At 46.3% G+C, this 12,858-nt stretch overlaps 1 protein-coding gene across 4 annotated transcripts in view; it reads right to left on the bottom strand.

Moving 5' to 3' along the window:
* PLD1 (phospholipase D1) overlaps positions 1–12,858 on the bottom strand; it is a 75,226-nt gene that overhangs the window by 49,603 nt on the left and 12,765 nt on the right. The gene's annotated exons all lie outside the window — the stretch shown is intronic.

Below are 12,858 nucleotides of genomic sequence, written 5' to 3'. Positions count from 1 at the left end.
TTAAGGCAGAGACTAGGGAGAAAAAAAACATGTCTAACGGCATAGGCATGAGACTCTCAGAGGAGAGGTTTGCAGAGTGCCCAGGGCTGGAGGTCTGTAAGGGCAGGCTGCCCTTATTGACCCTCCTGGGGCAGGGAAGGAGGAACAGCCATCCCAGCTCCAGCCTTCCACCGCCCCTAAACGTGCCGACTGGGCAGCCAGGAGCTGACATGCAACCTGTATACTAACAGAGGGAAAGCGCTGCTCCAGGTTTATCCAGCTCAAAGTTTGCCTGGGCAAAAGCAGCAAGGAGGCATAACCAATGAAAAAAAGCCAGCAGCAAAGCAAAACTTTGAAAAGAATGAAGAAGTAGATAGGGAGATGGTAAAAAACTGAAAAAGAGGGAAAAAAAAAATCCTAAAACCCCTGACAAACACAGACATCACAATTGTCCAGCCCAGTTTTCAGATTAAGTATTTCCTCTTTCAAGCACAACTTAATCTCTCTGCCTCCCTTTGGCTGTCGCCACAGCCTCTGCCCCCCTTTGGCTGTCGCCACAGCCCATGAATACTAAACCTCTTGAACTAGTAAGATATATACACTGGAAATAGTGACTACACCAAGAATCAACCACAGGAAAAATGACTATAAAAAGTCAAAGTTAAGTATATTATTCTTTGAGCTCTTGTGGACATATTGCAACTCTCTAGCACATTCCTGCAACTTTGCAAACCCAGTAACTATTTTTGTTATTTGCCATTTTGGTTATGCTTGAACCCTAAGTTATTATTTAGGGAATCATATGACAATTTAAGCCCTCGCTAAAGAAACTGGTTTTCTACTCGTCGCACAGAACAACAAAAGTATGACTTTAAAGGCATGAAATACATATTTTAGTTCTGTGTTTTGAAGGCATTCAAGTCCTGATGTGAAAATGTATCAGGCTGGTAATAACATAAACTACCCAAAATTTAGTCAGCCCAAGTTTACTCTCTTTCATGTATGGTGGCAGATCTGCAACAAGCTCTGATAATCACTGATCTTCAACGATGCTGAGAAGCAGCAAACAATGTTATGAAACAAAGACTTAATTTGGGAAAGAGGCGGGGAGAAAACAGAAAAGACATCCAGTAAAAACAGATACTTCCTGCTAATGCCTCCCAGGGTTTGATGCTCTACATCAACTACCATCCCCAAGGTCAGAAACGCTATAATCCTGAAAATTACCATCATTCCAGTTCTCATGACATCTCTCCCAGTTCAGTGACCTTTTGGCAAGGGCTGTGACATGCAACTTCTGTTCCCATACATCGGTTTGTCCCACAGGCAGCATCGGTGGCAAGACCCATGTGAGCCTCCCTGACTGCACAGAGCAAAGGGCAATGAGACGGGGTTATTAAAAAATAAAAAAAAAGCAAACCACAAAAACAGAACAAACCCCAAACACCTTGAGCCATGAATTTCCTCCCTCTTCCTGCTGCCAGAAGCCTGGATGCAACACAGGCACTGAAATCCCAGACTAGATACTAAGGAAAACCTTTGCATGATGCCCTCATCAGATATTTACCCTGCCTGGAGGTGATAAGGCTTTTCCACGTAAATATATTCCCCGAGTCCTCACATTTAAAACCTAAAATTAGTTTTGGATCGCTCCTTCATGGAGAACTATCCTCGGGTGACAAGAGCCCTTTTTGAGGAGTTATTTGCATCCCACTGGAGGAGCCAGGCTTGCCACCCACCCCCACCCCTCCGATTTACGCCCTGGTACACCTTCTTTCCACAGCCCTTGGCAGGAGCCAGACCTCCACCAAGCAGCTGGGAAATGCCCCCGCAGCTTGGGGTCCCTGTCAGCACCTGCAAAGTGTCCTGCTTTTCCAGCCCAGGAAAACCACAGGAAAAGTGACGTGCTGTGCTTCTCTTTTTTACTATACTCTCTGCCACTACTTAATCAAAATCCAAAGACACATAGGTAGCACATTACATTTCCTAAGTAAGAAATTAAAAGACAAGGAGGTTAAAAACTTAGCAATGGCTTAATCCTGCTCTTAAGTTCAGTATATGGAACCCATTCCACCAGATAAGCGAGCGTCCAGCGTGACCCATGGAGACATCACCTGAAAATCTGCCCTTCTGGATGTTCATACTACAGCAATAGGATTAGGGATCATTTTTTAACACTCTAAACAACCCTTCCATAAGAAACAAATCATTGCTCTCACCTTGGAAAGATCTGGAGAACAACTGAAATATGAATTCAAATCAACAAAACCCAATATTCAGACATCATGCTGACCTAATTTTCTTATCTTTGTCCCTGTCCTGATAAAAATCAAAATGCTTTCAAATATTGTTTCCAAAACAATTATTCTCACAAAGTTCCCAAATTTAACTGCAATACCTCTAAAAGCAGGAACCAATTAACATTTCTCACTTAAATGACTGCAGTACAGTCCTCCTTTATTGATTTCCATAGTTCTTTCCAAACATCAGTCTTACTGCCAAACCACCAGCCAGCCCGGAGAAATAGCTAAGTTTGCAACAGGGGATGAGGTGCTTTGAGACTGGGATGCCTGGAAATAACAGGAAAAATCCATGGAGGCCTCTGCTGCACTATCTACTAGGGCAGAACTTCTTGTGCCCCTGTACTGGGTCCTACAGCATCTGCCCCCCAAGGCTGTGCTAGAGAAAAGGCACCAGAACAAATAGGCAGGTCAAGGGAAATGATGAGGTAAGGCACAAGTCATCATAGCGGTCATTAATTACGTGGTGACTAATCCACAGCTGTAGTCAGAAAACCCCTCCATGCTGCATTGTTCTCCGCACTCAGGACAAGCTGAAGCGTCAGGTCCTTCCCAAGGACTCATTTTATTTGCTTTATGGAACACCAACATGAAAGGAAAAACATAACATTCACAGATGAGCATGGGCTGCTGATCTCACCCAGACATGCTGGTTGTTCTGGCTCCTGCCCTGCCCTGCCCAGCAGCACCTCCCGAGCATAGCCCCGCTCCCTGGGAAGCTGACCATTAGGTATTTATCAGTGATTAACACTGGCCCTTGATGCACATATTCATCACCATGTTTTGGGGATTCCTCAGGCACAGATGAGAATGTTTAAGCACAGCGCTCACACCTTGTGCTGCGCATACTCCAGGGATCACTGTGAACCCTCCACTCTCCAATGCCGTCACAGCACACGTTCTGCAGTCCTAAACCCAGAAGCACTGTGCACCACACTCTCAAAAGCCCAGACAGGGGACGCCCAGAGGCTCCAGCACTCAGTCACCAACCCCCAGAGATCTGCTAGCACTGCAGCTGCAGAGGGAAGAAACTGACATCACCTTAGATATCATCATTATCTCAGCATCCCCAAACCCCACAACAGAGGGTGGCACACGGAGTCCCCAGCTGAGGGAAAACAGGGGCTGGAAAAAGTACCAGCTTCAAAAAGCCCAAACAGTAGGAAGGTCAAAGGATGCAGCACTTCAGAGTGCTGGCAGACACACAGAGCTTGGCCATAAAAGTTCTATATAAAATCCTAAAACCAAGAGCAATAACATAATGCCAAGGACTCTTGGAATAACTGTCTGCATGATGATCAGAGGTGACAAGGATCACCACAGTGCCTGTGGGGTGGTAAGCATTGCTGCCGCTCTTATATATAGTTGAACGTGTCATACAAATGCAGGACATATTTTCATGATCTCAACGTATAGATGTCTAATCGTCTGACGTCCTCTACATAATTCAATGCTATTTTGGTGTCTCCTGTGCCACGTCTGCTCCAGCAATCACCACCTGCTAAGCTGCATTTCCATGGGGAATGTTGGCAGCTTGGAGCCAGCACACTGGAAGGCAACTCAGCACCTCCATCCCACAGCAGGGTTAGGGCAACAGCTGATAAATGCAAACACCACAGATCTTCACATAACTCCCACCAGCCAAGGTAAGCCCAGGGAAAACTCTGCAGCCTGCGCTCAAGAAGGGATTTGGGCAACTCCAACAGGATCTCTCAGCCGTTGCTCCCCAGCCCTGCTCCTTGCACAGGTGCTCACACACGGTGGCTGCTGCTCCATGTCAAGGCAGAGAGTACAGGTATGTGCCAGGATGTCACCAGTCCTGCTCCAAATGCAACCCTGCTACTTAATGCAAAGTTTCCATTAAGTGGGAACAAGATTTTTCTTTTCTCCTCCTGCTGTCAAAAACACACACGCAAAAGCACATGAAGGTGCTAACTATTTCGTTGACCCTTTACGTGACTTGCTAAAAGAAATGAGAAATTTCTATGGGTATCACAGCAACAAGGAGCAGCAGATTTAGACCATGTATTTTTACTAACAGTTTATTGCTTTAATAAAACACAGTTTCTGTTTTCTTGAATTTTTTTTTTTTACTTTTAATGTAATCCTGCAAATATTTTTCATTGGAAAAAACAAACAGTTGGCACGAGCAGAAGGCCACAGTGGAGCAGGAAGGAAGCACCACAGAGCAGACTCAGAACATTCCCATGCAAGCAGCAGCCAAGTCTAGCTGCTTCACCTGCATGGGGGGTTCAAGGCACAAGCTCAACTCTCAGGGTGGCTTCTGGGGGGCACCACCACCTTCAAGCACTGCAGGGTGACCCCACCTAGGTTTTGTTGCTGCTTTTGTCCCTCTTAAAGAAAGCCCCCTCAAGTGCAGAGTGTGTGTCTGGGACCCACGTGCAGTACCAGTGGCTGCTGTGTCTGCACACCTGGGCAGCCCTGGGTCCCAGGGGGTGTTTCCACAGTGCTGTCCCAGGCTGATGCTTCCTGGTGGTGTGAATCAACCCTGCCACTGTGCACTGTGAACATTAACCTCCGCCAAGCTGTTTGATTACAGCACATACAGTGTGTCAGGAATGTCCTTTGATAAACAAAGCACGAGATGAATGTCAGGTTCATGGGAGCAGGAGCACCCAGGGCACTTTGGAGACACCATCCACCTTCAGCTGTCCCAGCAAGAGTATGTTGCATCTCCTCTTCGTGCCCCTTGGCCAACACACCCTGGTGCCTCCCCATCCTAAATGCGACCCTACACCACCTCGAGAACACTGTCACCTGCTGTGCCTGACCAGGCCAGGGACAGGCTGCAGCCACTGGTGCAAAGCCTGAGGACAAACCTGGATTTGACACCTTTCCAAACTTAAGCTCCCTGATGATTTTTTTTTTTTTTTTAAGCAGCATTTTCAAAGGTGTTTAATGTATTCTGGCTAATAAACAAGACAAGAATTTCATGTCTCCATCCTTGGCCAATTTCCATTCTTTAGTCTATCCCTAAAGCTACAGAGCTCAATAGCCTCAGCTCCCACCATCGAGCTGGCACACCCAGAGCCACACGTGCATTGTACAATAGACATCGCGGCCACAGAGCCAGCAGTAACACACGCCAGAGGAGATGACAGGCGTATGCATGCCTGTTCCTGTTCTGCATTTCTAAATGCAACTGCTTACGCTACAGTCAACAAAGGCAAACATCACCCCTCAGCCTCTCATTTACACCCAGAAATCTCCTACCAGTTCACCACCAGCTTCACCTGTGGAGCTAGGATAATATTAAGGTATCCCAAGAACTGCATTTTCCTTCTCCCTGGCCAGATAAAACAAATATTTGAAAATTTCTAGTTTACAAGAAGAAAACAGTTGGTTTGGGGAGGTCCCAGAGGTAATGGTAAGAGAAGCTGTGAGCCAAGCTCAAAGGCCAAAGGTGACTTCATCCTCGAGGCTTTACAGAGGGCTTTAGGTGGTTTTACAAATCAGCCTCTCCCAATGAGACCCTCCATCGGATTACAACAGCACTCAGGACACAGTTACCTGAGTTACTGATAAGTTATTTTTTCTATACATTGAAGTGTTTGATTCATTATCAGAACTAAGGATGAGCAAATAACTACAGAAGTTTGGTTCCATTTTAACCAATAACTCTGGAATGATGGCTGAGGTTTCAGATTGGTACCTCCTGTACTAAGATCAAACCCAAGCAAATTCAATAGAAAATTGCTCATTACAAAGAAGGAACTTGCAGAAACAGAATAGCTCTCATATGTTTCTCACTTGAATACAACTAAACACTTGCAAGTTATGCAAAGCAGCTCATTTACACACGTTAACAATACTGACAGATTCCTTTGAACTAAATAGATTACTCGAATATACTACTTTTTTTTTTTTTTTCTCCTTTCCCACAGGGGAATGAAAACACCTGCATCAAGTCAGCATGGAAGAACACTGATGGCAGGTAGTGGAAGATGATGCTGTGTCTCAACTCAAATTGAGCTTCAGCTGCCCTCTCCTTCCTTTCCCTTACACACCCAGACCTCCAGCACCTTACAAGCAATGCGTGTGTCTGGACAAGACAGAGACACCCTGCGGCTCTTCATCATTTTGTGAAAACCCCTGAATGGCATTTTCCACATATTCCTAGAGGAAATCAGAGCATTAAGCTCAAGACTTAAAAGCTTAACCATCCAGACTTCAGCAGAAGATGGGAAGCTGCACAAGATGAACCAAAAATTAAATACTATTTTTCCCTCAACTGCCATGACCTTCTGGAGCAACGCAACTCAGAAAGGTGTCTACAGACAGTTTTCTACATGTACAAAAATGCTGTTTGGTAGAAAGAAAAGCAATAGGTTTGGGACAGAAAGAAAAACTTCAATGGGCTCAGACAACAGTTCCCATCTTGCTGTTTTTTTATCCCAGTGAACAAAATGGCTCATTTGCCATAATTGCTGCCAAAACTCAGCGGGATCAGGTCTAACCACAGAAATTTCAAAGCCATCGTGAGTCATCTACCGTGCTTCCTTGGTAAGACTCAACATTGGGTGGGACACCTAAAAAAAATTGATTTGCAGGAAACCGCTGTCATGGAAAAATACACTTTAGAATATCTCACGAGGACTACATAAATAGAAAAAGAGGAATGATAGACCAAAGCATTCACTTCTGAAAAGACTATGATGCACTGCCTGCTCTCCAAATTGTTTCAGCAGCCCCTTGGCTGTGACAGAGAGAGGCCAGCTGAGCTTCCAGGGAGATCCCAGCCCCCATAGGAGCCTCTCACCGCACCCAAGAAAACCCTATGTAAGGCAGATTTGTGTTCTTCACATAGAAAAGTCAACTGCATCTTACTTGAACAAAAAGACAATACACAGGCGCAAAATATCCACTTGTTTTACCTCGTGTCACATTTGACATTTCTTGAGAGACAGGGGTTACCTTTAGCCAGGTTGTGGGGTACAGATACAAGATACTGCCGTGGTTACAACACCCCAGGTTACTGGAAGTATCGGAAACATGCAACTAATTACTCTTGCTGGTTTACTTTTACCCCAGGAATTCCTAGAGGCTGGAAGCAGGAACCAGCCCGGTTGATGGGCAAGAAGCCTGTGCTGCGAGGTGCATCTGGTCTGAGAGTGAGACGGCGAGGGTTCTGTGTTGAGAAGAGGTTTAAAAATTGACGATTTAAAAATTCCTCCCAGAAGTCCAGCCGGTAAAATGGGTGAAGTTTCTAGGAAGCAGTTTGGGGATGTGTCACTGCCAGTGGCAAGGAGGAGCAGGGCATGCCACCAGCAGGACCCTGATGGGAGGAGAGCCAAGAATCAAACTCCCGCACAGCAAGACAGCCAGAAACACCAAGGGGCTGTGAATCATCCGCTTGCACGGGCTTGGACAGAGGCCCTCAGAGCATTGCTCTGTGGGACATTGTCTGACCGATACTGCCTTTTGTCTGTGTGTGCTGGACTGCTCATCCTCGAGAAGAGCAGCCCCTCTGTGCCCAGACCACCTTCCCCAGTGGTGGGGAGAGAGCTGTAAATAGCCCCCAAGCTGGGAAGCATCACCAGGATCCTCACACTGGCCCTGAGGAAGCCCAGGAAAACACCAGGAGTTTATCAGCGGGTTTATCTTATTCTACTGGCGGGGGGGGGGGGGGGGGGGGGGGGGGGGGGGGGGGGGGGGTGTCCTAATGTGAGGGCTGCACAGAAGGACTCACTGCACTGGTACAAATAAACATCGAAGATGAGAATCATGCCCACTCACAGCTTGACCTGAAATATGCAACCAAGGAAATTAGAGTTTAATAATTCTTCCACCAACAGAGACAAAGCAGAACAATAACTCCCAATATCATGAATATTCGGACTATCCCTTCAGTGCTGTCAGTACAGCCTAAACAGACAGGACCACACAGTTAAGGAAAAAAAGCATCTTTCTGTTGATTAAACCTGCAAATAGCTATGAGGTTTCCCATCCTCTCCAGTGCTTGGCTCTATACCTCCTGTCTCCGAGGCCTTCCATACCCCACCCAAGCTCACCCAGGCTGGGCAACAGAGGGATGCTCTTTCTCTTCTGCAAACATCCACCTCATCGCTATTCACGCTGCTTTTTTACTACAGCCTTTCTCCCCAGAGAATGAGTTCTTTAGGGGAGAAGACCATTTCTTATTGTACTTCTATAACTTCTCTGCCAGGAAAAAAGGGGATAGAGAAGGAAGGGACAATGTTGCCATAACAAGGTAACTAGTACAAACCGGCTAATTGCCTGTCAAATCCTGCTAGAGGTGGAGCTCAATGCGGTCAACACTGCATCCCTGGAGTGCAAGGAGAAGTTTTAAGGAAAAATGGTTGCAGAAACACGGTCAACCAAAGAGCAGAGGTGCAAACGCCGCACATGGCTGCAACTGGCTTCAGTGCCGACTCAGCGCAGTCAAGCAGAGATGCGCCAAGAAAATGCTGCCAGCTTCATTCCCATTCAGCCCCACTCTTAGACACATTTTCTTGGCAAAAATGCAATCACATTAGTCTGAGAAGACTGCTATATCAAGGTGATTGTCTTGATATTAAAATCTTGCATTCCTTTTTGGCAATAAACAATGAACACCGCATTGTCACCCTACCCACTGTGCCAGCATGCCATGCTTACTGCTAGAGCACCATTAGGTCCTTCTGGTAATCGCTCCAGCTGCCTCCACAACCCCCTCCTAACAAATTTTGCCTTACTGGTGTCTACTTAAACTCGTGCAAGCTGAAGCTGTTTTTAAACTACAAGTTTTTATTTTCAGAGGACAAAATCACCTCCCTCTCCTCCCCTGGCGAGGAGGCAGGACAGGCTGGGGTGGGGGGTGCCTGGCACTGTCCCAGCTCCTTTTGGGGTCCCAGCTCTCCAGAGTGGGAGCAGCAGCCACCAGACAACTTCTCCCCCCATCCCTGAACCAGCAGATGGATGCCCGGGGGAAGTGGCACCCTAGCGCAGGCGAGCTGTCTGACAAGCATGAGCCCCACTCCTTTACACAAACCCCCAGCTTGTGGTGGTGTTTATCTGCTTTAAGGGTCTAGAAAGCACTAAATGCCATTGCAGCGTGTGGGCACAAGAAGCGAGGGATGCATCAAGCACTCAGGGCAGTGACAATGGCATCCAATGCCAACCCTAGTGATTAGATACCTCCCACTATTATTGCATAGAAACAGAAAACTCTCAATCCTAAAGACACAAATATATACACAACAAAATATTCCACGATCTGGAAATCCATGTGTTTCCCTCCTGTTTCCTCCACTCAGGCACAGGACCCAGGGTAAGGGTATCTATCTCCTGCCCCAAGGATCACGGCTGCCTCCTGCCGCCCCAGACACCCTGTGTGAAGCAGGTGGGGAAGCAGCATGGCAAATATGTTTGAAAGCAAAGCTGGCAAGCAGAGTTTTTTTCTCCAATCTTTCCACCACCCTCTGCTTTCCAGAGTGCCTGCACATGTAGAGGTGGTGTGTGTATCTGGCAGATGCTCACAAATTCATGAAAATGAGCATCGGGTCAGAGGTATCTGGCTAAATACCCGTTAAAAAATTATTTACATATAAATCCCCCCAAAGATTAAATTGCTAATACATTATATATGTATTGCCACCCTGGGGCTCAGCAGGGTGGAGGTCTGGCCCCGCACAGCCGGCTGCAGAAGGAGACAGGCTGTATGCCAGCTACTCACACATCCCACATCTCAAGAGTGCAGAAAAAGCCTGGCAAGCAGCACCTGAATAAGGACCAAAAACCCCTTCTTCTTGGCAAAAAACAAAGGATGGCCAAGGTTTTGTGAAGGGAACGAAAAAAGGACCCAATTGCAACTTCTATCAGACATAGGACCATGACCAAATCTTTCCCAGTTCCGAAAGGAGTGTTGCCAGGGTACAGGGCATGTGAAAGCAAGTTAAAAACACATCACCAGTTGTCAGCCAGACAATAGGAGGAAAAGGCATGAAGTGTTGGCTCTGGCTCTCCTCAGCCTCAGCCTAGACCAAGCGCTTACTGACATTAGACACTCTAGCAACCCAACATCTAGAGTTAAAAAAAAAAAAAAAAAGAAATTGCTTCCTCAGCTCTATTACACACAAATTTAGGGCGACCACACAGTGCTGGCTCCCACTCAAACTTTTTTACTATTATTATTTTTTAAATAACTTGCTACCAAATAGCTGTTTCAATGTGAAATTAAAGAACCACCTGTCTGCAACAAAAGCAACAGGAGAAGGATGCTTCCCGTAACAGCATGATTGCTTGCTGCAGTACTCCAGGGCTCCAAGTATTTCAGAGACAGAGTTTCTCCATTGTTGTATTCATTAGGCAGAGGATAGAGAAGATAAATCTAGAAGACTGTATGAACATTAATAACTTATCTTCTTTCTGATTTTATTTCAAGGGAATAAAATTTTTGGCAACACTAGAAGTTAAGTGCATTCCCCTGATGTTCCTCTCCCTGAAGATCTGCTAACTCACTTTAAATCAACTACCAGAGAAAGAATTACTGTAAAAAAACAGTTCACAGCTAACAGACAGAAGAGATGCAACTGCACTTCTTTGCATGGTTTATCAAGTGACTTGTCAAACCAATGCTCAAGAGTAGACCCCTGTAAAACATGAGGTTTTTCCTTTACTGCAGACACACCTGCGGTCTAAAGAGCACTTCATAGGTTATAGGGGGCAACAATGCCAAGTTGAAACAAACCTTTACACTTTGCTGCTACTAAGAAAAGTAGTAAACACCTCTGGGCGAGGCACGGGATTTCAGTCCACTTCATCAAAGAATGACTTCACCAGCAAAGATAACCTACCCAGTGCTTACAGTTTTATTCATTTGTAAGTAAAACATATCGTCAGCAGAAGCTGCATTTCTGACCCCAGCAAACTCTTCCTCAGCTGCAAGACCTCAGGAAACACCTGCCAGCAACAGCATTATTTGCAGCAGGAGTTCAAGCTTCTCAAATGAAAAAGAGCATCCCAGATCTCAGGAGAAGACACTTTATTCCATCTTTTCCCATAAGACCAGAAACTCAACAGCAATTTTCAACAATCCTGAAAAGCAGGATGTTAAGTATCTGGACAAAATTAAATGTGTAAGTGGGTATTTAAATGAGACCTTTCAATCTTCTTAAAGTAGGAAAGTTAAATCTTGGCGAAAAAAAAATTAAACACAAGTACCTCTCAATAAACTTTCACTTAATCGACTGAACCACAGCCTACAGGAATCCCTGTGAATTTTAATAGTTTTTTTTCAGAAGGATCTGGTTTGTTTCTCAGTCTAAGGCCTGGCACGCTTTTCCACCGCAAAAAAAAAAAACAAACCAATTTTACAGGTTGGTGGTATCTCACAGCGAAAGGACAGGAGAAAGGGCCCCTGTCAGCCACAGGCAAGCACAGGGCAGGGCAGTTACCCAAGGCAGGGCTGGTAGCTACCATTCTACAGCTGTGCTCAGCACCCATCCCCTGAGCAGGATCCCAGCATCCTTGGGCAGCACTTACCCCAAAGGAAGGGGCTTTCTGGATATTCACAGTAAATACAGTGCAGACTGATGACAAGCTGCAGAGGAAGGTAGCCCAGGGTCCAAGGGCTTAAACTTGGAGCTTTCCAACCTCTGGGAAAGCTGGGCAGGATTTGGCCGTGAGACCCAAGCCACAGAGCTAGCGCTCCTGTAAGCATCATGAGAAGACGCGGTCAAGAGATTGATTTCCCTGGGTACCTGCAGGCCTCTGGCATGAACTCATGCTATCGAATGCCAGAGACGGCACAGCAAGGAGAACATGAATTCTTGAGTGATTAAAAACTCTTGAAACACAGTTCCCACCCAGTAAGCTGCAAAGACGGGCAGCTATGAAACACAACACCATATGCAAACAGAATGCATTTGTCCCAGCAGCCATGGACACACCAGCATTGCCGTGACATCCCACTACTTACGATCATCACAGGAATGTCAAACGAGCTGAGCTTCATCCAACTCAATTAAACTATCGGTGTCTGTCCCCCCAGCTGACACGTAACTCTAATGATTTCAGAGGCATCGCACAGATTTCCTTAAAGGAAGAATCTGGAGACCATGTAGACCTGGACACAGAATATGTATTGTCAGGATGTGTCAGTCCTGCCCGTGCAGGGAAAACACTCCCAAAGTCATTGGAGCTGCACGGGCTTGAGTCATTGCCGGGGCCTGATCAGAGGCATTTGGGGCTCAAAATTTCCAAAGAGCATCTTCCTATACGAAGGAAAACATCATGCCAAATAAAGGAAAGTAGCAACAGGCAGAAAAGGTTCGCATTGCAACAAACGAAGCCGGGAGCTCAGCAGAGGGGTAGTGTCAGCCAGCTGCCAGCACGCTGGGAAACTCAGGTTTTTCCCCCTGTCCCAACCCGGCAGCTGCTGAGCGAGACGAGGCAGAGGCAGTTTCACTAGCATCGGAGAAACCAGCCAAACACATCTCAAAACCCCTCAATGTAAAGCTACCACCTCCGAATTCCCCAACCCAGAGCCTCCGGGACTCATCAGCCTCGCTGGATCGCAACCTACCCCTCCAAAAGCACGAAAAATTAGTTAACTCGT

The sequence above is a fragment of the Cuculus canorus genome, chromosome 9 (genome assembly GCF_017976375.1).
Source record: "Cuculus canorus isolate bCucCan1 chromosome 9, bCucCan1.pri, whole genome shotgun sequence".
Classification (NCBI taxonomy): Eukaryota; Metazoa; Chordata; class Aves; order Cuculiformes; family Cuculidae; genus Cuculus; species Cuculus canorus.
This window is presented reverse-complemented; position numbering and strand designations above follow the sequence as displayed.